This window comes from Microcaecilia unicolor, chromosome 10 (genome assembly GCF_901765095.1).
Source record: "Microcaecilia unicolor chromosome 10, aMicUni1.1, whole genome shotgun sequence".
Classification (NCBI taxonomy): domain Eukaryota; kingdom Metazoa; phylum Chordata; class Amphibia; order Gymnophiona; family Siphonopidae; genus Microcaecilia; species Microcaecilia unicolor.
The window spans coordinates 203341690-203368238 of record NC_044040.1 but is presented as its reverse complement, the minus strand read 5'-3'; the positions used below and the strand labels follow the sequence as shown (position 1 = coordinate 203368238).

The 26549-nt window shown below is 42.7% G+C and overlaps 1 protein-coding gene across 3 annotated transcripts in view; it reads left to right on the top strand.

The window, feature by feature from the left end:
• The first annotated feature begins 251 nt into the window (after positions 1-251).
• The window catches only part of GNB4 (G protein subunit beta 4), an 82053-nt gene continuing 55755 nt past the window's right edge, over positions 252-26549 (top strand). Inside the window, exons 1-2 of one of the 3 annotated variants that reach the window (XM_030216686.1) lie at positions 1147-1211; positions 3102-3106. The gene's annotated coding sequence lies outside the window, so the exon portion shown is untranslated. Of the gene's footprint in view, positions 334-1020; positions 1212-3101; positions 3107-26549 lie in introns of those variants that run through there. The other 2 variants (XM_030216688.1, XM_030216687.1) reach the window with 2 other exon arrangements.

Here is a 26549-nt window from a genome sequence, read left to right as displayed (position 1 = left end):
TTATTTGGTTTGATTTCTATTGAGTCACCCTCTGGTACTTGAAATCGCTTCGATTTCATCAGTGCATTACTTTTCCTGGGCTGTTGCATGGCTTAAGAGGGTGCATTCTGGCTGTCACCCCAAGCAAAAACTGTCTCTTTAATTTTTCTGACGCATAGACACGAATCCCATGGCAACCGTCAGCCCTGCGGGCTCGGTCCATGTGCAGGCCCAGGGGATCCTACCGCGGGGCACCACCACCGACGAGCTGTGCCGCAAGCAACGTCGCTGTGAGTGCGGGCTTTCCAGCAAGTCTGGTGCATCTGCCCTTATGCGTGTTACCTAGGGTTGAAGGTAGCCCCGATTTTTGTGTCTGCAACGTTAGTTTCGGTTAATGGTATTGCAAAGGGAGAGGTATCGAAGACACCGATTGGAACCCCCCCCCCCCCCCCCCGGGAAAAATGGTGGAGAAAGAGCCTTCGTTAACAGAAAGGCCGGACTAGAGGTACCGGCTACAGGAGGAGGAGGAGGACGGGTCAGGCGCGCGCGCATGCTAGTTTCTACGGGTGACCGTCGGGTGGGAGGGGGCGAATCACCCCTCAAGGGAGGGAGGGAGGGAGGATGCCGGCTCCTATGGGTGCCCCTCCGGATGGAGGTGGGAATAAAGATGTTTGGGGGGGGGGGGGGGGGTCTGGCGTCTGCCGTGCAAGTGAGCGCACTTGTAAGTTCCGTTAGCTAAAAGATTCTTCTCCTCCTCCCCCGCCCCGTTGCGTCGTAATAGTCCGGTCTGACGATGGACCATACCATGGCGTGGGTTGAAGGGGGGGAGGCGGCAATATCGGCTCGCACGGGACTCTTTCGGTTTTATAGGTGGAAAGGGGGGGGGGGAGGAAAACCCGTAAACGGGAGCAGACAGACGGTATGTCGTAATCAGCTGTGTCTTGCGTTGTAGCGGCGCCGAGTCCGGCGGTGAGTCCCACTCCGTCTCCCCCCCCCCCACGTCCTGGCGTGGATTTGGCAGCCTCCCAGGCGTTGGATGGGGTGTGGCCGCGCTCGCGAAAGAAGGAGGAACAGCGGCCCTCGCTCCCACCACCGCCTTCCACAGGGACTTAAGCTGCCGCCGTCGCCCCGGGGGAATCCGTTCCGGCAGGAGCCATGAGCCAGAGCTGTGGGAGCCGACGCTCGCTGTAGGGTCCAGAGGCCTAGGCAGGAGGAGGTAGACGCTGAACCAGGTTAGACTGTGCCGCTAACCGGGGCTTTTTTGGGGCCTGTAAGTCGGGCTCTGCGCGTTATGTATCGCGGGCGGTGGTGGTGCTGCACCCGAATTAGACGGTGTAGCGGGTTCTGCTGCTCACGGCGCTTTACGTGACAACGCGGGAAGAAACGGGAAGGGTTGGAAACGGGGTTCCCGTCCATTTCCTTTCCCCCCCCGCGGAAATGCTGTTTTGTTTTTGGAGATGGCATGTGGGTTCTGAAAAGGCGAGAGCTGTTTCCAGTTGCAAAGGGTTGGTTAGGGATCGTCCGGCTTCGAGAATATGACAGTGAACTTGTGCAGGGGATTTCCGGACATTGTCAAAGGCACAAACCCTATCCGTGTGTGTATATATATATCTTCCCTAAAAATGTGTTTATTCTTTTTCTTTATGCATTTGGAAACCGTTGCAGTAGATCCCATTCATATATGACAGGCTGTACCTGTTTTTATGTAGGAGAAGGCTACATACTACTTTTCTATCACAAATGGCTTATCTTCAAGCTAGAGACTTCAGAGACACGTGAAGGCAAATTGTAGATGCTTTGTGGAACGGGCATTCACACATCTGGGCAAGAGGTGGAAAATTCCCATAATATCTTTACAAGAGGTTATTCCATAGGTAGAGCCTCTTGTAAAACAGGTGCATGATTGCACCTGTAAGTCTCCCCACTTACATAGGGAGTAGTGATTTTTAGAAAACTGCTTGTGGGGGAAACGCCTCCCTTGCACACACGTAATGTGGGAGCAGTTTATAAAATCCTTTCGCCTGCTCTAGAGGACCATGATCCTAGCATAGGAAATCCCCCCCCCCACCCCTAAAAAAAAAAAAAAAAAACCTTTCTCCTTCCTCGCTTTATTATGGATCCCTGGTGTCTACTATAACATGCCTACTAGAACTGTCAGTACAGAATAACATTTTTTTTTTAAAGCAGCGGGAGTGATGTCCACTCACTTCCGCTCTTAATAATGCTGGGTTCAAATGGATGCTTGACCTTTTTTTTTTTTGGGGGGGTTACATTTGTACCCCGAGCTTTCCCACTCATGGCAGGCTCTATGCGGCTTACATGGGGCAATGGAGGGTTAAGTGACTTGCCCAGAGTCACAAGGAGCTGCCTGTGCCTGAAGTGGGAATTGAACTCAGTTCCCCAGGACCAAAGTCCACCACCCTAACCACTAGGCCACTCCTCCTCATCTCAGTGGTCACCTTAGAGAACCCAGGATCATTGAGAGTAGTGGTGAGTGGGCATTGCTCCCACTCTGTAAACATCGGGGACCCCTGATAAGTTGGAATCCACTAAGGAGTGTGTAACAACTCGCCTGCTGAATGAACTAGCCCTGAAAATGGATGGCGCTGAAGTGTCAGGCCCATATGTGCTTGTTGTGCCTCCTCCCCCCTCCCTCAATTTTTTTCCCAATAAAGTGAACGATGAGGCTGGGTGTGGGTTTGCTGTGGGAGCAGTGACCTCATGGAGAGATTAGATGCTTGGTGGGGGTTGGGGAGGAATTTGTATCAAGAGTGTGATCACTGGATGGGGCAGGTATTTATATGTGCCTTGGGGCAGCTGTAAATGCTGATATCTGAATTTTGCCCTATAAATGTGGATTCTCTATGTGAAATGGGAATCCACATATGTATGGTATATCTTCCTAGGACGCTCCCTTTCCCTGCCCTACCCACACATCTCCCATACTTTGACTAAACATAAGTATCTCCTCATGTTTAAATGATCTTTCTCGGGGAAATGCTGTTTATACATGTAAGTGTCAGCATGCTTCTAAATGCTAACACTGCATGTGAGGGTGCTTCTAAAACAAGGGTCTTTTGTGTGCTTTGGAGAGAAGGCGTACCTAATGATTAGTGCAGTAGGCTGAGATCCAGGAGAATCAGGCTCAATTCCTACCACACCTTCTTGTGACCCTGGGCAAGTCCCATATCTCTCCATAGTTCTAGGTGCAACCCCCCCCCCCCCCCCCCCACCACCAAAAAACCCCCCAAAAAACAACAACTTAGATTGTGAACCCAGTAGGGACAGAGAAAGTACTTGAATATAATTTATACAGCGCTGCTTACGTCTATTGGCACTATTATTCTCCTAGGGCTTTGCGGTCTCAAGACCTGACTTTGCTGGTAGCTCCTTCTTTCCATCAGGTACATTTGGAAGAAATTCATAGCCCAGTTTTTGTTGTCGCTGGCCCCCATTTGTGAAATTATTTGCCGTTTTCTGTGCGCCAACTTGTATCTGCATCTCAATTTAAGAAGCAGTTAAAGACCTAGTTGTTTTGTAAGGTGTTCGACTGATGGGTGGGTATTGAGGCATGCTGGGTTTTGCTGCTTGTAAGTTTGTTTTTTTTTTTCTTTTTTTGTACAGTTTGTATATTTTATGAATGTTTTATTCCTTGCCTAGATGGTTGAATAGGTGGGTTATAAATGTATTAAATAGAACAGAGGTTTTAAACTCGGTCCTTGGGACATGCTTAGCCAGTCTGGTTTTCAGGATATCCCCAATGACTATGCATTATGCTTCCCTCTGAGTTTCCTGATTTCACTCTGGTTACAATATTATTTGCTTTGACACTCCAGTAACCACTCTTGCATTAATCATCAAAATATTTCTTCTTACAAAAGTTTTTTTTAATGCCTACAAAATTGTTAAAAAATGACCCTAGGGGAAAAACTCGTGAAAAGAACAATCAGAACATGTTGACGGTAGGTCATTATAAATGTAGGGGTTGCAGATACTGTGAACATGCAATAGAGACTCTATGAGTAACAATTCCTAACCAAAGTAAGTCTTGTAGATTTTATTTAAGATCTAGAACTGACTGAATTGTTTGCTGTGATTTACGCTATAAAGTGCTCTTGTGGCTTGTTCTATATTGGCCAAACCATTAAAAAAAATAAAACATAGACTAGCACAGCACTTGATCAACATTAAGTTACAAAAAATTGATACCCCATTTGTAGAACATTGGATGAAAGAAAATCTTTTATAATTTGTGGTGTTGGCTGAATTCGCGGACAATCAAGGAACACTGTATGTAAGATGTTGCAGCTTGAACAAAGATTAATTTTTGAGTGGCGGATGGTGGTTCCGCTGGGGTTAAACAAAGAGGTGGAATGGGCGAGCTTATTGATGTGACGTATTTCCTCCAGAGTTTATAGTTTGAGCCAACAGGAAGTTAATCAGGAAGGCTTCGGGCGAGCTGAGGCGCCATTTTCTCCTGCAGCCAGTGGAGGTTCCTCTAGAGTGTGACTAAAAGATTAAGAATCTCATGTTGTTAAAGGTAAGAAGTAATATTAGAATGAGATGCGTTAGTAAGATAGTGTAGAGGGTATATATTATCTTTAAGTTCTCATTTATTTGTGTTGTAGTCATGAACCCTGAAGACGTGGACAACGAAACACAAATTTCTGTAGGGTGTGACAGTTCACTGGAACTATACGTTCAGTGAGAGGACTGGACAGTGAACTGTGGAGAGAATTAAGAGAGAACAATTTGAAGAACAGATAAGAAAAAATACTCTACTTTTAATAATTGGAATTGATGAAAGTTTTGAACGCTGTGGCACTGATATAGTTACTGAGGTTAAGATGCAAAGAAAAATAATTTGTTACAAATAATTGTCACTGTCCAGTCTTCTTTCTTTTTCAGTCTAGTTGTTGCATCAGTTGTGTATAACAGAACAATGTTGAGGGTTCCTAATATCATGAGAGTGCTCTATTTATGATACATCATCTGTGAGGAAAAAAGGAATATGTATTTTGGTTGCAAACAACACAAGTAGCCATAGGAGTGGCCTAGAGGTTAGGGTGGTGGACTTTGGTCCTGGGAAACTGTGGAACTGAGTTCAATTCCCACTTCAGGCACAGGCAGCTCCTTGTGACTCTGGGCAAGTCACTTAACCCTCCATTGCCCCATGTAAGCCGCATTGAGCCTGCCATGAGTGGGAAAGTGCGGGGTACAAAAAAAAATAGATTACACAGCTGTATGATTAGAGCTACGAGTGGATGTGAGGATTAGGGTCATTTTTTAAACAATTTTGTAGGCATTAAAAAATCTTTTGTAAGAATAAAGAAGTATTTTGATGATTAATATGAGTGGTTATTGGAGAGTCAAAGCAATGACTGCATGAGATATATTTGCATATAATGAAGGCAGTGCTTGCAGATATATTTCATGCATTGTCATTGGAGATGTCCAGAAAACTAGACTGACCAGGTGTGTCCCGAGCACTGGGCTGAGAGTTCCTGATCTAGGTCCATATGTTCGGAACTACTAATTCTTGTAAAGCCTTTTTGTGGACTACCTTTCAGGCAAACTTCGTGCACAGCACATTGATGTAAACATCTATCAAAAATAACAAAGGAAAAAGGCTTTTATGTGTATATATTCAAGTCTTAGATCTAATCCTCTGTTGACTTCTGTGAGTGCCCCTTTGGTCAACACAGCGTCTTTTTGCTGCAGGTAAAAAGTATATGAAGATTGAAAGCCTTCACCTCTGTAAACATGTGCTTACCTGTGTCCTCTGTAAACATGTACTTACCTGTGTGAAACATATAGAAAATCGCTGTTTTTGTGTCGAATCAGGAACTCATTTTGTTTGTGACCATATTATACCTTTCAGGAAATCTAGACTGCCCCTACTTGACTGACTGTACATTTGTCCTTTAGATTGTAAGCTCTTTGAGCAGGGACTGTCCTTCTATGTTAAATTGTACAGCGCTGCGTAACCCTAGTAGCGCTTTAGAAATGTTTAGTAGTAGTAGTAGAAGACCCTAAGGTAGTGGTTCTCAATCAGTGTGTCCCTTGAAATACCCTTAACTGGTCCCTTTTTCTGCTTGTTGACTACCCTGCTGCCATCAGTCCCAAATAGAAACACTGCAGGTCTGCTGCCCATATCTTTTGCTTTCTACATAATTTCTGAGTGTTTGCAGAGTTTTGAGTTACTTCACCGTATCTGGCAGTAGAGGGATTTTGTGTTGGTGATGACACCAGAATTTGAAAATATTTGTTATGATAAGCAGATAGATTCTAGAGTGGATAAAAGTTTCCCATGTGGAAATATTGCATATAAATTCATCACTCCCAGATTTTTTATTGATAAAGTGATGATCAAAACTTCTTTGAAAACAATAGCTTTGTTGTATAAACTGTTAAAGTAAATACATTCTGTTTAAGAATATTTTATATTTATATTTCCCTTTCATAATTTTTAACAAATGTAGGAGGTTCTTTTTTGTTGTTTTTGTTGTTCAGTGTGTCACACACTTGAACACTGTCAGGTGTGTCACAACAGAAGAAAGGTTGAGAACCACTGCCCTAAGGAAGTAAACGCAGCTTCCAAAAAGGCAGCACAAATACAGTTTTTACAGTTTGGCACAGTGTGCAACACACAAAATAGCAAATTTATGTATAGAAAGAGAAGTAAAAGTGGACCAGTGAGCAAAAAGAATCCATTAAAACATTTTATGACCAAGAACCTTTTGTGAGATGTGCATTAGTTACAAGAAAATCAACAGTTTCATAGGTAATAACCTCGATTGGGTTTAACTTTGTTAAAGGTGCAAGCTTTGAGACCAGCAAGGACCCTTTTTAGGGCAATGGAAAAAGTTTTGTTCTGTGCTTCCTGTTGGGTTTTGTGGGTGCTTCCCTGAGCTCTCCTGCCAGGGAAATGATGACCCTGGTCTGTTGCTAATTTCTATCTTTGATGAGGACAGTGGAAAAAGTACATGGCAAAACGTCAAGAGAAAAAGGATCTGTCATCTTGACCCAGTTATTGCTCTTGAATCTCAGCTGCAGTATGGGAGAAGTGCAAGTGGAGAGTTTAGGGTGGGAGACATGGTTGAAAATATTTACAAACAAGAACATTTGGAATGTGGAGGGGTCACATTGTGCATTCTGTGCACGGTGATACCCCGGTGGAGTGATTTTGTGAAGAGAATTTCATACTTAATCCTTATGTTCATTGTACAGTTAATTTGATACCACAGTAATTCAGTTGGCTTCTTTTTAAAATTCTAGATCAAGGGATAAAGGTGCCCTGATATCTGATCCCAATAAATTCAAGTAAAAGTGTGAAACGCCACAAAATGTTGTTCTACTGATGTTTCACTGGACTTTTGTCTCCTGCTTCATGATTTTCTTCTCTGAGATGGTCCCAATGATCGTGCACCTGGTTAATGCTCAACAGGAAGACGTAATTTGCGGTCCTGTGGATTTGCTGCTGAAAGTGAAACAGCGAAAATGATGGTAGATAAAGACCGTATAGGCTATCCATACAATCAAGTATCCTCTTTTAGAGGTCCTATGTGCTTTTGCCATGCTTTCTTGAATTCAGAAACTTTGTCCCATGTATCTACCACCTTTTTTCCACGAATAAGTATTTCCATAGATTACTCTTGAGTCTATTCCCTTTCACTTTCATCCTGTCTACCACCTTTTCCATGAATAAGTATTTCCATAGATTACTCTTGTCTATTACTACTACTACTTAACACTTCTAAAGCGCTACTAGGGTTACGCAGCGCTGTACAGTTTAACAAAGAAGGACAGTCCCTGCTCAAAGGAGCTTACAATCTAATGGATAAAATGTGCGGTCAATCAAATTGGGGCAGTCTAAATTTCCTGAATAGGGGTAAAATGGTTAGGTGCTGAAGGCGACATTGAAGAGGTGGGCTTTGAGCAAGGATTTGAAGATGGGTAGGGAGGGGGCTTGGCGTATGGGCTCAGGAAGTTTATTCCAAGCATAGGGAGAGGCGAGGCAGAAAGGGCGGAGCCTGGAGTTGGCGGTGGTGGAGAAGGGTACAGAGAGGAGGGATTTGTCCTGTGAGCGGAGGTTTCGGGTAGGAGCTTAAAGGGAGGTAAGGGTAGAGAGGTAATGAGGGGCTGCAGATTGAGTGCATTTGTAGGTTAGTAGGAGAAACTTGAACTGTATGCGATACCTGATCGGAAGCCAGTGAAGTGACTTGAGGAGAGGGGTGATATGAGCATAACGGTCCATGCGGAAGATAAGGCGTGTGGCAGAGTTCTGAACGGATTGAAGGGGGGATAGATGGCTAAGTAGGAGGCTAGCGAGGAGTAGGAGGCTAGCGAGGAGTAGGTTGCAGTAGTGAAGGCGAGAGGTAATAAGAGAGTGGACGAGAGTTCGGGTGGTGTGCTCAGAGAGGAAAGGGCGAATTTTGCTGATGTTATAGAGAAAGAAGCGACAGGTCTTGGCTATCTGCTGGATATGCGCATGAATAAGTATTTCCATAGATTACTCTTGTGTCTGTTCCCTTTCACCTTCATCCTGTCTACCACTTTTTCCATGAATAAGTATTTCCATAGATTACTCGAGTCAATCCCCTTTCACCTTCACCGTGTGCCCTCAGGTTACAGAGTTTAATTTAATTTGAAAGAGACTTGTGTCCTGTGCATTTATGCCTCTTATCATATCTCCCCTCTGGTACCTTTCTTCAAAAGTATAGGGGGCCAGGGCTAAATCTGTAGGGGCCCATGCCCCTGCTCTGGACAGACTCCATCCTGCAGACTCCAGAACTGTATGCAGTATTCTAAATGGAATCTTGCCAGAGACTATACAGAGGCACTGTTACCTTATTTTTGCTACTGACCATTCCTTTCCCTATGCACACAAGCATCTTTCTGGCTTTTATTCACCTTTCTAACTGTTTGGCCACCTTAAGATCATCATGATCATGTCCAAGTCGCACTCCTGTGGACAGAACTGCTTCACCCCCACCCCAAAAATAGATTGCTCCGTTGGGTTTTGCAGCCGAAATGCATAACCCTGTTTTGTTTTGTTTTTTAAATTATTTTCTTAGCATCAAATCTTAGACCATTTTTGAAGCGTTGCTTGATCCCTCTTTATGTGATCCACACCATCAGATGATTTTGGTATCATCTGCAAAGAGGCAAAACTTACCAGACAGCCTTTTGCAATATTCGCTTACAAAGATATTAAAAAGAACCAGACCAAGAATCAATATTTGCAAAACACCATTGGTAGTGCCCGTTTCCTTAGAATGAGCTCCAATTACTGCTACTTTTGTCTTCCACTCAACCAGTTTGCATCTTTACTTTCCTGACTACCTTACCAGATTCTTAGCTTTTCTAGGTAACATCTGACTGTCTTCCTGTGTCTCCCATGTAGTTTGTGAAGGCTAACCTCTTTTTCCTTACTCAGCTACTACTTTTAAGAACCAGTGTGGCCTTCTTTCCTTTTACTTCCTTAACAAAAAGGATTGTTGCCCTTAAAATAGTTTGTTTTGCCCACTACCCTCCCACGTCCCCCGAAATGTTCTCATCCAGCTAATCCGTCTTGATAAAGGTATTTATTTTGAAGTGTAGAACCTTCACTTTTGAATAAACCCTCTCTACATGTGTTTTATTATAGAGCATCATGCGGTAAACACGGGATGCCAGATGATAACCCACTAAATAACTGCTTTTCAACCCAGTCCTTGGGATACTTCAGCTAGTCAGGTTTTCAGGATATCCACAGTAGATTTGCACAACAAGGAGGCAGTGCGTACATATTCATCTTATATATTTTCATTGTGAATATCTTGAAAACCTGACTGGTTGGGTGTTCCCCAAGGACTGGTTCGAGAACCACTGCACCACATCATCAGAAACAGTGTTCGTGAGTACTAGGTCCAGTATGACCTCATCCCAGGTCGGTTCCATTGCCAACTGCTAGAACATTTTCCCTGTAGAGATTCCAGAATATCCCTAGTTTTAGATGATCCTGCAACACGAATGCCCTAGTCAACAACCAGCATGTTGAAACACCTATTGGTAGAACTTCCCCTTTCGTAGCTATGTTGTGAATGTCTTTAATTAAATTTCTGTCCCCTTCATTTCCTCTTCCTTAAACTATAAATCCTTCAATTCTGTTTTAATATCTTTAACATATAGCACCACTCCTCCTCCCTCCCTTCTTATTCTGGCCTTCCTGATTAAATTATAGCCTAGGTATAACTACATCAAAGTCATGGTTATCCATGAACCACATCTCCGACCACCACCAAATCCAAGTCCTTCTCTTTCATCACCTAGAATCTTATTTCTCATGCTTTGGGCATTAGTATATGTTACTTTCCAGATGTCCTTTTTCCCCATTTCTATAGAGCAGGGATTCTCAGCCCAGTTCTCAGCATGCACAAAACTAGTCAAGTTTTCAGAATATCCACTGAATATGCATTAGATTTGTATACAGTGAAGGCAGTGCATGCAAATTTCTCATGAATATTCATTGTGGATATCTTGAAAACGAGTCTGGCTTGTATGTCCCAAGGACTGGGTTGAGAACCCTTGCTATAGAGGTATTTAATGTTTTACTTGCATAAGGGCTTTGTTCACCCATGTCCTCCCAGTTATTCTGGTTTGAAACCCTCTGGCTAACCTACTGAAATATACTGCAGAAGACATTTGTCGGACATCATCTCTGCTTGGTATTCCATGGTCCAGGAAGTTGAAATGCTCTTTGACACCATCTGAGTGACAATGCATTAATCTCAAGGATGCAAGCATCTCTGCTTTGGCCATCACCCTAGAAAGAGCCATGAAGTGACTTTTTATATGTTTGGTGGGATACTGAACAGTATCATTTGTGCCAGCATGGATGAGCAGTATTGAAAATAATAGTGTACTTGAGTCTCAGCAAACTCTTAATATCTTGATTATTGGCAACAGGCAGACAGCATACTTCCGAGGACCCCTCAGAAGGGAATCACCAACCACCACTACCCTTTGCTTCCTAATAGTCACTGATCTGGCAACTTTGGGGTTTTTGAACTTTGGTCCCTCCTGGTCCTGGAATGTTCTCACCTGCACTTTCCTGACTTCATACCAGTTCCTTGTTTCGAGGGAAGGAGTCAAGGTATTGATTCCGCAGGGTCTGGTTATCTGTTTCCAGTGGTCCTTTTTCTGCACAGTTTTTCTTTCCCTCTACTAGAAATCCTTGACATCTCAAAAAAACATTTCATTGTATGTCTCATTGTCACAGATGCTTCTCACCCTTGCTACCTCCTTAGTTTATCCACTTCTTTAACGAGGGATTCAACCTATAGACGTATTGCACATGGAACCAGTCCTTCACCTTGGCAATATTTTGATGGAAGAAAGATGCTTGGAAACAAAAGGAGTATAGTGAAGACCAGAGTAACTATTTTTTGATCAGTATAACTAGTACTACTAAGTTGTGTTTTTTTTTTTTTTTAAAGCATATGAATTTGGTGGCTTTTCCCACTAGTTGTCAGGCTGCTAGTATTAGAGACCTGAAGAGGTTTTGCTGGTGTGATGGGTTGCAGATCTTGGAGGGCATTAATGGACATGTTTGACTTTCAAGGGAACTTATACTATGCCCAGGAGTGAAGTAAGAAGGGGCATGCGGTGGTGAATTGGCTACCTGCAAATTAATATATAGGTCTGCAAAATACCAGCCACTTGCTGCAGGTTTCCTATGTAGTTGTCTTCTCTGCTTTCCCCCACTCTCTGAAAACACTACAGGATAACTAGCCAGATCTTCAGTTTGAGGTACAGCAATCTTTCAATGCTAGATATAAAAATAAACAGATGGTATAACCAGGGCAGATGAAATGTTCAAGAACTTGTTAGGGGGTTCTGCTATCTTAGGGGGGGGGGGGGAGAGGGAGATACAGTAAAGTTTGTTTGACTTTCCACGCAGCTTGGCTTCTGTATAGAATTTTATGTATAAACAAATTCTGCTCATGAGCTAACTTGTGCACAAAGCCTCAGGTGGGCATTAATGCAGAGCACATTTAAATTAATGCTAATGAAGCTATTAGCTATTCTGTGGAGATTCAGGGAAATGCACAGAAGACCAGAAGGCTCAGTGCAACGTTGAAGCTTTAACACAAGGTCTGAGGAGCAGCAAAAGGTTTGTTCATTCTTCTGCAATAGTGTCAATCAGGATTTTATACCTGTTTTCTTTTGGACCTTTCATCTTTTTTTTCAGGCTTCCATGCAGAGCATGGGTATGTGTGTGTGTGTGTGTGGTTTAACCCCCCCCCCCCCCCCTAAAAAAAAAAACCCAATCCCAGCTGAGGGGAGGTGTGCTGGACTGTTAATTTTATTGACATTCGTCAGATTGTGTGCAAATACATCTGCATATATGCATAAATATTGGTATTTTCCTTAGCATTCTCCCTTGACCAAGCCAGACCCTGTGGGTTGTGTCCATTGACCAGCAGATGGAGACAGAAGTATATGTGCGGGGAATGGGGTGGAGTCCAGTGTGCTTCACCATATAAAGGCACTGTGCTGTGAGACCATCAGTATTTCTTTGTCTTCAAAGGATGAATGTTGGAATTTATGTATGTATTTAACACATTTATACCCCACATTTTCCCACTAGTTGTAGGCTCAATGTGGCTTACACAATACTGTAGTGCAGGCTACTGTTAGTAAAATACAATTTAACAATGTAATAAGATAGTAATCGAATATGCAACGTATAAGACAAAGATAATAAAAGATAATTAAAGATGATAAAGTCCATGAATTTTGCTGTATCAAAGAAATAGTAATTTAGGTTGAGTCTGGAAGGTAAGCCTTCTTGAACAGGGTGGTCTTCAGTAATTTCCTGAAATTTAGATGGTTCTGAATTGATCTTAAGATTTTGGGTAGTGCATTCCATAGCTGTGTGCCTATGAAGGAGAAGCTAGATGCGTAGGTATATTTGTATTTAAGTCCGTTGCAATCTGGATAATGTAAATTTAGGAAGGATCGGGAAGAGTAGAAACTGTTTCTGGGTTGTAGATCTATTAGACTTAACATGTATCCAGGAACATCTCCGTAAATAATCCTATGAATCAAGGTGCAAACCTTAAAGGCTTCCTTAATGGGAAGCCAGTGTAAATTTTCCAGAAGGGGCTTGGCAGATTGATCTTTGGTAAATCAAAATTCGAATCTCGCTGCTGTGTTCCGGGCGCTCTGAAGTTTCTTGATTAGTTCTTTGCATCCTACATAAATTCCGTTGCAGTAATCTAAGTGACTTAATACCTTTGATTGTATTAAGTTATGGAAGACATCTCGAGGAAAGACAGGTTTTATACGTTTGTTTCCACATCGAGTAAAACATTTTCTTTGTGGTGTAATTTACTTGGGTTTCCAGGGTCATGTTCCGATCAATTGTGACACCTGGTAGTTTTAGGCTATCCGAAATAGGAAGAGAGTGGTTGGGAATATTTATTTTAATTATTTTTATTAGTAAACATCACATGCCATGATACAGAAAGATCATCATTCTTAGTATCCTCTATTCATAGCAATATATCAAATAACATATAGTACAATTCTTTACCCCCCCCCCCTTTTTATTCAACCCCCTTCCCCCCCAAACAAGTAAACTCAACAGATTAATGTCATATCACTGCAGCATATTCTTAACCTACTACGAAAACCACATATCTTTAACTTGAATCAGTCTTCATATGTTTAAGCATAAAGCACACATCCCCCCTCCCCCTCCCTCCTCCCCCTCCCTCCCATCTCCTTACCCACCCTCCTCCCTCCCACGTAAGAATATTCTAACATGTCTTTCTTTCATATCACAAGCTACAATGTGAGTGAGTTCACTAGTAAGCTGCGGGCTCTGCCCGATAGGGCCTGCACGTATGGCTCCCAAATCTCCCAGAACCGTTGTTTACTCCTAGGGCTACGGTGCACCTCACGTGCCTCCAGAAGCACCAGGGTATGAAGCAAATTCCTCCACTGCCAGAAAGAGGGCCCAATATCCCGAGTCCAAAATTGTAGAATACATTGCTTTCCTATAATTATTGCCTTATACATGAATATGCCCTCTGTGTGCCTCAGATTTAACCCGCTCCCCTTTGGACCCAAGATTAGATTTTTAGGTGACAATCTAATTGTCTTATGAATTGGTTGGGAATATTTAAAGTTGTAGGTTTATACTTATTAAACTGAGAAGATAGGATGAGGCAGTGAGTCTTCTCCTAGTTGGTGGCCGCCTCGTTGGTGTAGTGATGTGGGCACTGGTTCGCCTTTCCTCCTGGTTGGTGGCTACCTCGTTGGTTTGCCTATCTTCCTTAGTGGTGTGGTAACTTGGGCACTGGCTCTGACTCCACTATTGTGTTGCAGATGTGATCCCTAAGAAGCTTCTCAGTCAACTGCCCTTTTAGGGAGGCATTTACTGTTTGGTGAGGGCTTGGAGAAGCTGGTGAAGGATATGGGGAAGGCACGCCTCCTTTGTCTCCCAAAGCTGAAACAGAGGTGCTCAGTGGTCCACCTCTAGAGGGCACTCCAGAGGTGTGGACCATTTTGTCAGTCTGGTGCTTGCTTGCCCACCCAGGTTTCTGGTTTGGCGAGTTCCTTTTATGGTCCCAAGAGATCTAGGGCCCTCTGGTGGAGTTGCAGCTAGACCTGCCCAGTGAGGGTATGCTGGGCCCCTCTGTGGTTCCAGTAGGGGGGGCAGGCTCTCTCTCTTTTGCTGCGTGGGCCTGTATCACCTCGAGTCAAAGGATTCTGGAGGTGGTCAAGAGAAGTTACTCCCTGTAGTTCACCCGCACCATTCCCAGTGCCTTCATGGTTTCCCCATGTGGCTTGGCCCTACAGCAACAGGCAGTCTTGCTCTTACTCTGTAGCATTTACATGATCTAGGGATGGTGAAACCAGTCCACCAGCAGAGCAGGGATTGGGATGCTACTTCATTTATTTTATGATCCCAAAGAAGGACAGCTCCTTTTGTCTCATCCTGGATTGAAAAGGGGTGAATGCTTGTCTGCAAGTCCATCATTTACACGTGGAAACCCTATGCTCTGACTGTCTCAGTTCAACTAGATGAGTTCTTGACCTCAAGCTTCTATGAGGTCCATCTGCATATTCCCATCACGAGAGATCTTTTTGCTTCTCTGTGCTAGGGCAGCACTTCAGTTTTGAGCTTTGCCTTGTGGGTTAGCTTTGGTGCCCTGCACCTTTTCCAGGATAATGGTGGTGGTGGCTTCACATGTACATCGCCAGGGCATTTGGGTTGATTCCTACTGGATGACTGGCTGTTTCAGGCCAACTTGGAGATAAAGGTCAGTGCAGTCACCTCTCAGGTCATTTCTCTTGTGGAGGCCCTGGGCTGTGTAGTGAATCGACGCAAGTCATTTGGTTCCTTCTCAGACCCTGGAGTACCTGGGGATCCGCTTTGACACTGCTCAGGGGATAGTTTTCCTTCCTGAGGACAGAGCGCAGAAGCACAGGTTGTGCAAGCTGGTGGCCCCCCAAGGTTTGGGACTGTCTGCAGCTCATGGGGTCCATGGCAGTGATGCTGGAAGTGATTCCTTGGGCAAGGGCACATGTGCATCTGCTACTGTGACCCCCTTCTCTCTCTGGGCCCCTGCTTCTTAGGACTTTGAGCAACTCTTGCCTTTCCCTGCCAAAGCGAGAGTCAGCCTGGAATGGTCTGACAGTCTTGTTCACCTCCTGAAAGGAATGCTGCTGGAAGCACTGGGCTGGGTCTTGGTCACCACGGTTGCAAGTTACCATGGCTGGGGAGTCCCATTGAGTAGAGTGGTTCAGGAGGCAACGTGGTCCAATTACCTGGACACTTGGGCTGTCTGCCTAGCCCTGCTGGAATTTTTACCTCTCTTCTGGGGACAAAGTGTGGTGGGCAGTGCCATTATAGTGGCCTATATCAACAAGCAGGGGGGCACCAGAAGTCAGGGAGTGGCCTGGGAAGCATCTTGCCTCTGTCATTGGGAGGCGAGTCACTTGCAGGCGCTGTTAGCAGGGCATGTTGTAGGCAAGGATAATGTGAAAGTGGACTTTCTCAGCTGCTCTCTCCTGGACATGGGAATGTGAGCTGGCCCCATCCCCACCCTTTGATGTGATGGTCTCTGGGGCCAATGCGAAGGCGGCCCGTTTCTTAAGGAGCTGGCCTCTCCAGGAATAGATGCTCTGGGGCAGCCCCGGCCTCAGGAGGAACCTTTCTACGTGTTCCTTCTGTGGCCTTTGATCAGCCGGCTGTTGCTCAGGATTGTATGTCATCCTCATCTGATCTGCTGTTGGCTCCGGATTGGCTTTGGTAGCTGTGGTACGCAGACTTACCTCCATTTGTTGGTGTTTGAGCCTCTTCAGCTGCCCGAGGTCATGGAATATCCGGATTCCTTCTGGCTTGTGGTCTGGCCATTGAGAGGTGATAAAAGTAGTTTTTTCTCTGGCTGGCATGGCTGTTCTCTTCACAGAAGTTTTCCACCTCCATGGCTTTTATCAGTGTTTGGAGGGTTTTTGAATCCTAATGTGAGGGTCAGCCGCTGTCCCCTTGGAATGCTCAGGTTCCCACTATTTTGGGTTTCTGCAACAGGGCCTTGCATTTGGCTCTTTTGAAGATACAGGTGGCTGCCTTTTCCAGCTTTTGGGGCAAGGTAAAGGGTATTTCCCTGACGAGGTAGTCCGGTTCCTGAGAGGAGGTAGGGCATGTACGCCCTCTGCTGCATCCCACTTTTCCTTTGTGGGACCTAAATCAGGCTTTCACAACTCTTGATGAGGCTCTGTTTGAATCATTAAGGTCTGCTTCCATGAACAACCTCATGCTCAAGATAGGTTTTTCTGATGGCTGTCGCCTCAGCCTGGAGAATCTGCGAGCTGCAGACAGTCTTGTTGAGATCCATGTTTCTCCTTTCGAGTGAAACTTGATCTCGATTTGCACAGTTTCTTCCTTTCTTCTTAAGGTGGTGTCTCATTCCATGTGTATCAGGAGGTTTGTTTGCCTACTTTCTTAGTGGAAGGCTCTGGTCCTGGAGATCGGAGACTACACAAGCTGGACATCCCGCTAGATGTTAACTGTGGTACCTGAAAGAGACGAACGACTTCAATCTTTTGAATCACTTCTTTTGTGGCACTAGGAAGGGTCAGGCAGCCTCCAAGGTTTTGATTTGTAAGGTGAGTTTGCAGAAATTGTACAGTCTCTCAGGTTTTGAAGGCCCACTGTACTCAGGTCCTGGAGGAATTTGTAAGACAGCAACGTGGTAGTTGTTTCATTCCTTTGTGAAGTTCTACAGGTTGGATATGCTGGCAGGGCCTGTTTGGTCTTTGGCAAAGTGGTCTTTCAGGGGGCTTTGTCATCACGTGCCTAGTAGATCTACTTCGGTACATCCCATTTTTGTAGAATGGTACGGTTAGATGGCAAGGGAAGTGAAATTGTCTTACGTGATAAGTTTTCTTACCTTTAGTCAGCTGTGCCATTCTGCAGCCCTCCCTCAGAAGACTAAGGCCCAGGGCTCTCAGGGTGCTCTGTTCTGTCCCTTACAGTTTAAAAAAAAAAAAAAAAAAGAGGGAGGAGTTAATTCATTTAATCCTGCTTGAAATTCGTTGCAGTGGTGATGGGGCATGGATGTGCCTTACAAAGGGACAGTCTGCTACTTTGCCAGACGTATACTGGATCTTTCCACTCAGCACCATTAGACTATACTGGTGAGGTCGCTGGTGAACCTCAGGTTTTCTGTCTCCTTCCATCTGCTGCTAGAAGGGGATAACACCCACTTGTGCCGAATGGTATGGCTGACTAATATATTCATTGAGTCTCTTAGATCTCATCTCTTTTGTTCTCACTGAGTCACTTCCTTATAGATAAAGGGTCTATAATGATAACCCCCATTCCAAAAAACCCTCGGGCTAATATGTGACATCACATCTATAGACCTGTGGCCTCCATCCCTTTGTTGGTTAAGATGATGAAGGGAATAGTCGTTTGCCAACTCATGGACAACTTGACTTTTTCTTCCTACACTATTCACAATCAGACTTTAGACCTAATTATAGGTTGGAGATGGTCCTTACCACACATTGCTAACTTCAGAAAATAAATCAGCGTAGGTAGGAAAATCATTCCTCAATTTGACATGTCTAGTGCATTTTATGTGGTTGATCACAATTTGCTACTAGCACTAATGGACAATCTAGGAATAGGCAGGAATGTACTTAATTGGGTCCAAGGATTTTTAAAATCCAGATTCTATCAGGTCAAATCACAAAGCTCTACTCCTCCCCAATAGTCACCAGACTGTGGAGTGCCGCAGGGCTCTTCCCCATCTCCCATCCTGTTCAATATCATGATGACCCCTCTAGGGAAGTTTCTGGATGCCTGAGGTTAGAAAACTTTCATTTGCATAGATGATTTAACTGATGATGTGCTAAATAATGTTAAATCTGGCCTTGATCTGATGGGAAATTGGGCCTCCACCTTTGAAATTAAATAGAAAAAAAATCCCAAATGTATTTTTCTTATCTAACCCCTATCGCACTATACATTACTGTAACTTATGCATTGGAGTCGCAACGAGTCATAATAGACTCTTATGTCTTTCAATGCCCAAGTTCAAGCAGTCACAGCAAAAGCATTCAGAGTAATGTGGAGGCTAAAAAGAATCGGATATCTCTTCCCTAATGATATCTTCAGAACCTTGGTACAATCGTTAGTACTATCACACTTTGACATTTATGCTGTCTGCAAAGAATTGACCTTAAAAAGATTACAAACAGCCCAAAACACTGCAGCCAGACTTGTTTACAAGGTCACATGTTTTGGGAAAGCTTCTCCTCTGCTCAGGAAACTTCACTGGCTCCCTATAAAAGCCAGAACACCTTTAAACTCCTGTATATTCGTTTTCAAAAATGTATATGGGTTAACTCCAGATTATATGCAACCTTAATCTACCCTTACGTAACACTATTTAACTCTCCATTATCCTAGTTACAAAAAAGTGGTATATAAATCAGCAGGGTTCCCTTACCAGTGTACCAAATGGTGGAACTCCCTCCCGAAACTAGTAAGATAGGAGCGTAATTATTTGAAATTCTGGAAATATTTAGAAACATTTCTGAAGAATTTTTTTTACTGATGGACCCAGCCCCCTTATAATTTAGATGCCTAACACAAAGTGTCCATTTCCATTCTTTTTTTTTTACTTCATAATGTTATTCTTTCAGATTATCATATTCTGTTTAATCATTGTTTAATTCGACCCTACAAGTCTTTTAGACTGATGTATTCAGTGACTAATTTGTAATGTTAGTTTAATATGCATTGAACCGGAACCTGATTTGTATTAATATAATAATCTGTTAGCCATATTGAACACAATTTGCTTGGGAAAATGTGGGGTATAAATGAAATAAAATAAAGGAAATTATAGGGTAAGACATAAGTACATAAGTAATGCCATACTGGGAAAAGACCAGCATCCTGTCCACGACAGCGGCAAATTCTGTACCCCATGAAGGTGTAAGCAGTAGCAATTGTCATCCTCTTCTTTAAAACATTCATCATTTCATAAATAAGTACTTAGCACCATCACTTTTCAATATTTTTGTTGCACTTATTTTCTAACACTTTTGCAATCTATTGACTTCACACCATATATCCCGTAAATTTCTCAACCTGCACTACCCCAGCTGCAAAGGACTTAAATACAAGATGATGCACGCCACTACCTTCTCTTACAAGAGCACGCAGATATGGAATGCATTACCTACAGACCTGAAAGCAATCAAAGAAACATCTATCTTTCGGAAATCTCTGAAAACATTCTTCTTCAACAAGGCCTACAATGAGAACTTATAACCTCACTAAGTCCACTCAACTATGAGCGCACACCTCCTATAATTACCCTAACAACTCTCTTCCCTCTTCCCTTACCCCTTCCTAAGCGCTACACATTACTAATTGTATCCGATATCCTGTTATGACAATGTTATCAAATCTATGTAAGCCACATTGAGCCTGCAAATAGGTGGGGGAATGTGGGATACAAATGCAATAAATAAAAATATGTCTACACAGACGATATGCAGGTATCAACAATAAATTAACATAAGTAACTTAACTAGTTAAACTATAACAAACCAGTATTAAACCCCAATAAATTTTAAGATACTTCTCTTTACTGATTAACCCAGTGTGACACTTGTGACATCTATCCTCTGTTCTACTCCTGTCCTTTTAGTGCACAACACAAAGATTTTAGGAGTGATCTTCGATGCCTTAATTTTTGGGGTTTCGGTTTGTTTGGGTCAGATTTCTGCTGTAGTTAAACATTCATTCTACAAACTTCATATCGTTTGTTCCATAAAAACCCTTCTGCTTCCTACAACTATAACTTTCTAATGCACTCCTTCAGGAATTAACCAACTTGATTATTTTAGCACACTATACAAAGGACTTGCAAAAGACCCAAGACGCCTACAATTGTTACAAAATACGGACATTAAACTGATTACAGGACACACAAAATTTGATCATGAGTGGAGGAGTAGCCGAGTGGTTAGTGCTGCGGACTTTGATCCTGGGGAACTGGGTTCGATTCCCACTGCAGCTCCTTGTGACTCTGGGCAAGTCATTTAACCCTGCATTGCCCCAGGTACAAATAAGTACCTGTATATAATATGTAAACCACTTTGAATGTAGTTGCAAAACCACAGAAAGGTGGTATATTAAGTCCTATTCCCTTCCCCCTTCTGCTAAAAGCAGCTCACTGGTTACCACTGACTCATTGAATAACCTAAAAAATACTACTAGTGTTTAAAATCTGCTCCTCTGGCGAACCTTCATACCTGTCACACTTCCTGACTCTTTACTGCCCCTCTTGAACACTTAGGTCATCTCAACAGAACCTGCTCATTGTTCTTGTCGTGAAATTACTTATGGAACCACATGACATCTCAATCGGATCTCAAGACCACCTTCTTCACTGATGCCTAAAACTAATACCCAGTATTGCACTCCTAAGGGCACTGGTTGCCAGCCTGGACTGCGTATCCTCCTCTCTTTGTGTTCTCCCACCCTGCTTTCCTATTGAGATCTTTCTTTAAGAATGCAATCTGCCCAAACATTACATTTGATGGATGGAGTAGAAACTCTGAAATATACACACATATCTCTCCAAGCTTATCTATTATCTATACACACACCAGACTTAGGATGAGGTTCTGTCATTTTTTATCAGGTTCAACATCTAGATAATACAATCAGTTGAACAACAATTTATGACCATGTAGTTGACAATTTTGAGAAGTTTATAAAGTTTGAGATTTCCTGGTTTTAGAGCTTCTAAAAGGTAGTTTTCAGGTTTTTGAGAAGCTTTTTCAGTAGACCCAGGCAACTTCTGGTGTTGGAATGCATTGACATCGTTGGAAGGAACAACATTTTTACCATCTTTTTAAGCTTTTTTTTAACCAGTTTTAGGCTTTTAAACCTGTTTTTTTTTTTTGGGGGGGGGGGGGGGGGGTTGTGTTGTGTTTTTTTTAATGTTTTTTTTGTTTTCTTGGTTGCAACATGTGATAGAACATCTGGGTATGATTTTGAATGGATTATTTTGTTTTAAAATTGCCAGAAACCCATGGTCACCAGTCACAGCAGTGTTCTTAAATGGAGTTTTAAAATTGATAGCACCTTTATAAAATGATGATGCTAGCTATGCTTATTATCAGAAGTGTCATGGTTTTTAATTTTATTCATTTTTTTATCTCCAACTGACATGACATCATTTAGGGCTAGATGCTGTATATGGTGCCGAAAAAAGCTGCTGAAGCGCTATTATATAAGGCACGCCTAAAAGTTCAGCAAGGTTTATAGAATTAATGTTTGAGGAGAGAGTTTGCAAGTAAAACTGTGACCACAATTTGCCCTGAAACGCCCATTTCCACATCCTCTTTTTTTTTTTTTTTTTTTTTTTTTTTTGAGCCTTGCCAACATTTATGCTTGTAAGTCCCAATTAAATCTAATTAGCACCAATAATTGTTAAAATCCAGTTATTGGCACTAGTTGGCTCATTATTCTATTAAACTGTCAATGCAAATTGGGAGTGTGCCTATTTGCACACGCAATCTTTGGTGACTTTTATTTAATGGGATATAAGTTAGAATGCATCACTAAGGACCTCTTTTTTTTAAACAGCTGTGCTATCAGTTTCTGTGTGGCAATGCCAACAGTGCCCATATTCAAAGTGAATGGGCTTTGTCAGCATTGCTGTACTAGGAACTGCTAGCGTGGTTTGATAAAGAGTCCATAAGCTGCTTGGAAATACAGGTGAGAGGTACACATTTCAGTCCATTTCCATCCTTTTTAAGTGATGGAATTTTTAGAATACTGAGTTATTTTTATTTTTTTTTTACTAGTTTTTACCAGTTTGATTTATAACACTGGGTAACCTTATCCATGTCTGTGTTTTATTTATTATTTATATGTTCTTCTATCCCACTATTATCCCAAAACAAGTTTCAGTTCAAAGTGGCTTACGGTTTACAGTTAGATGAAATTACAGTAATGTTATGCAATTAAAAAGTGGGGTGGAACATTAATAGTTTATCTAGTTAACTATAGAATGTTTTTGAAAAGGTTGGTATTCAGTTCTTTTCTTGGTTCCTGCATGGTTTTCAGTGTGGTTTTAAATGTTTAAATGACATTTTAAGAATGATTGAGTTTTATATAAACTGTTTTGTCTTTATTCATTATGATTTGATTTTTGATTAGTACTGTGTGTTTGCAGTAATTTACCACCCCTTGAAGCAGCCCCTTGGGTGAAACATAGTTTGTCCAGCATTTGTGTATAAGGACCCAGGAGTTTTGAGTAGAGAATAAAGTCTGCATTTCTTCATGGTCAACTCTTTCCTTGCTACCAGTGTTTGGATCTTGCACACCCTTTGCCATACTGATTTCTTAAATATTTTCATTAACTTGGCAGGGCAGGTGCTGTCCCCCCCCCCCCCCCCCCCCCCCGGTTTGGTCAGAGCCATCTTTTGTTGAGTTTATGACATAAGACTTCATTCATAACCACCTCTCCTTCCTCACAAGCCAGTGATTACAGCATTCAGGAAGGAGTACTGCTGTAACGTGGTTCCCAAGTCCAGCCAGTAATGTTGCTTCTGAGAGAAATCTGTGATTACCCCCCCCCCCCCCCCCCACACACACACACACAGGCCAGATTAATATTTTTAGCAAGATAGTAGAAGGAAAGGGTCTCGCTTCAGGGATGCAGGAGCAGCAGAGCAGGCAGTGTGTCTTCCTGTAAACATATCCCATGGTGAAAGGGCAGCATCCTCTCTTATTCTGGCAACATCTTCTCACAAGCACCAATTAATTTGAAGTGGTGGCCCTGTAAAGGTGCAGGAATGGACAGGTGGCAATTCTGTTTTACAGTGCTGCCAACGCACAAGCCCATCTGATAGAACATTGCCACCCGGATTGGATGGCGCTTGTGAGAAGTAGTAAGGACTGAATGGGCCTATGGAATTGAATTATTCTCCTGCCTTCCATAATAAAGATGAGGGTAGTGCCATTGTCTGTGCTGTACAAGCTGTGTGGCTATATGGGGATTCTCATTTAAATATCTGTGTACAACTATTTTATTTAATTCATTGTTAAATCCATATTTTACAAATTTTACTTCAGAAATTCTATGCTGTCTACAACATTTGGGGGGTGGTCTTATTAAGAGTGCTGTTGAAGATTACTGTTTGTTTCTACACCTCTGTTCTCTCCCTCTTGCCCCAATGAACTTTATTATAATAAAAATGATTTTTAGCCTGCACTATCTTGCCATTCCAGGCGGGTTACAAAATAAATATACATAAATACAATAATCAACATTAAAAAAAAAAAACCCTGCTGAGACAAAACATAAAACTAAAACAGTTAACAAAAAAAGGCTTTTGAAAACAAATAGGCCTTTTAAGCTGCCTTCTAAATTGTCAAAGTTAATTTCTGTTTAAATACTTGGTGTTGGAAACATACAGTGAATAGAAGATGCATCTTTCTTGAACAGGGTGGTGCCAGTATTTGCTGTATGCAGGTAGTGAAATGAGTCGATAGCTGGCACTACCTTACTTTTACCTTCCCTTTCTCCAGCCTTTACCTTTGCATTCTGAAAATGTCTATTTATTGTATTGACTACTATTATACTTCTTAGGGTCAGAGAATTGCAAATGTGTTAACATACAAACTCGAACAAAATTCTCTGCAATTTCATACATAAGAAGCAAGTGCCACAAAAAAAGGAGGGAAAAAAAGCTTCAGAGCTCAAAAACAGTCTGTCTTATAGAGCTAGAATCTCCATCATTGGCTTAAAAAAAAACCTACCTCCATTATAAGTCATATTTTTATAATCAAAATAAATAATACTAAAATACACTAAAATTGATTATAAAAATGACTGCTGTTATAAAGGATGTTTATTGCATTGACAGAATTCAAGATAACCAGAGAAGTTTGTGCTGAGCTTGTGGCCAAGACTGTTTAAGCCTGCAGAAATAGCTGTGCCTATTATTTCCAGGTTATAGGTTGCAGGTACCAAGAAGGGCAAAAAAAATATATATTTTGGTAAAGTTGACATATAAAGGCGTGGCAAAATTATTTAGTGCCGGCAGTTTGAATCCCACTCCATAACATCTGAATAGCAATTGCTACTTGAGTCTACTGGTACTTTATCCACACTCAGGCCTGCAAAAAGGGAGTTTGGGGTTCTGGACACCACCACCACTACCTACACCTCAAACACATGCAGCCATGAGATCCCACAAGGTTTTATCTAAAAAAAAAAAAAAACACAACTTATAACCTGGAAATTACGTTACCACTGAGATTTGAATTTTTAAAGAGTTGGACAAAGGAGTCTTGCCCATACAACAACAGCAACCATTTCTAAAGCGCTACTAGGGTTACACAGCGCTGTACAATTCAAACATAGAAGGACAGTCCCTGCTCAAAGAGCTTACAATCTAAAAGACAAGAGAACAATCTAAAGACAAGTGAACAATCTAGAGGACGAGTGAACAGTTAATCTGATAGGGTGGATGCATTGGGGTATTTTATATTTCTCGAGCGGTTAGGCGCCGAAGGCAGCATTGAAGAGGTGAGTTTTAAGCAGAGATTTGAAGATGGGTAGGGAGGGGGGCATGGCGTATGGGTAAAGGAAGATTATTCCAGGCATAAGGTGAGGCAAGGCAGAATGAGCGGAGCCTGGAGTTGGCAGTGGTGGAGAAGGGTACTGAGAGAAGGGCTTTGTCCTGTGAGCGGAGGTTGCGGGCGGGAACATAGGGGGAGATGAGGGTGGAGGTACAGCCGCTTTTGCACCCTTCTCTACCGTCCTTCCTTAGACTGGTTTGGATTTGTATTTATTGGGATTTATTAACCACCTTTATGAAGAGATTCACCAAAGGTGATGTACAGCAGGCACAGCTTGACATGAAAGTTACAATTGTGTTAACAGCATAGCAATAGTAAAATGCCAAATATAAGCATAAATACAACGAGGCAAACTTGGATATATGTCCTGATAGTATCAGCATTATTGTACTGCACTGCTAATCATATAACAGAAACATGACAAATGTCAGAATATAAATGATATAATGTTCTTCCAATTCATCCTTAATGATGTCAGCACATCTTAATTGGGGGAGGGGGAGTAGAGCTTGAGACACGTAGACAGGATGGGTAGGATAAATATATACATGTCTAAACTGAATTCAGATTATATGTACGTTGGATAAGGTACGTGGAGCTCTTAGGAGCCGGTGCTGTGGGTGCTTCAGCACCCCCAATATTGAGAAAATTCCTTGTATGTGTCCAGGGAGGGGTTATTTCCATTGTGCTTAGCACCCCCAATAATTTTGAAAAGTTGGTGCCTATGGTGGAGCTAGTCTTGTTACAAGGTGTGAGGGAAGCTGTTCCAGATGCAGAGCGAGTAGATAGCTAGTTGCCACATGTATTAAAGATTTGGGGGAAGAACCAGGCTTTCACCTTCCTTCCTGAAATAGAACCAGTTTTGAATTAGTTGTAGCCCCTCTGAGTAACATAGTAACATAGTAGATGACGGCAGAAAAAGAACTGCACGGTCCATCCAGTCTGCCCAAGAAGATAAATTCATGTGCTACTTTTTTATTTGTACTGTAAGTCTGGCCAGCCCTATCCCCGCCTCCCAACCCCGCCTCCCTCCACCGGCTCTGGCACAGACTGTATAAGTCTGCCCAGCACTATCCTCGCCTCCCTCCACCAGCTCTGGCACAGACTGTATAAGTCTGCCCAGCACTATCCTCGCCTCCCACCACCGGCTCTGGCACAGACTGTATAAGTCTGCCCAGCACTATCCCCGCCTCCCAACCACCAGCTTTGTCACCCATTCTAGGCTAAGCTCCTGAGGATCCCTTCCTTCTGCACAGGATTCCTTTATGTTTATCCCACGCATGTTTGAATTCCGTTACCGTTTTCATCTCCACCACCTGAGAATGGGTTTCAGAGTGGGGGAGGGGGGCAGGCCTTCCTTTTGACATGGGTACAGATGATGCTCCTT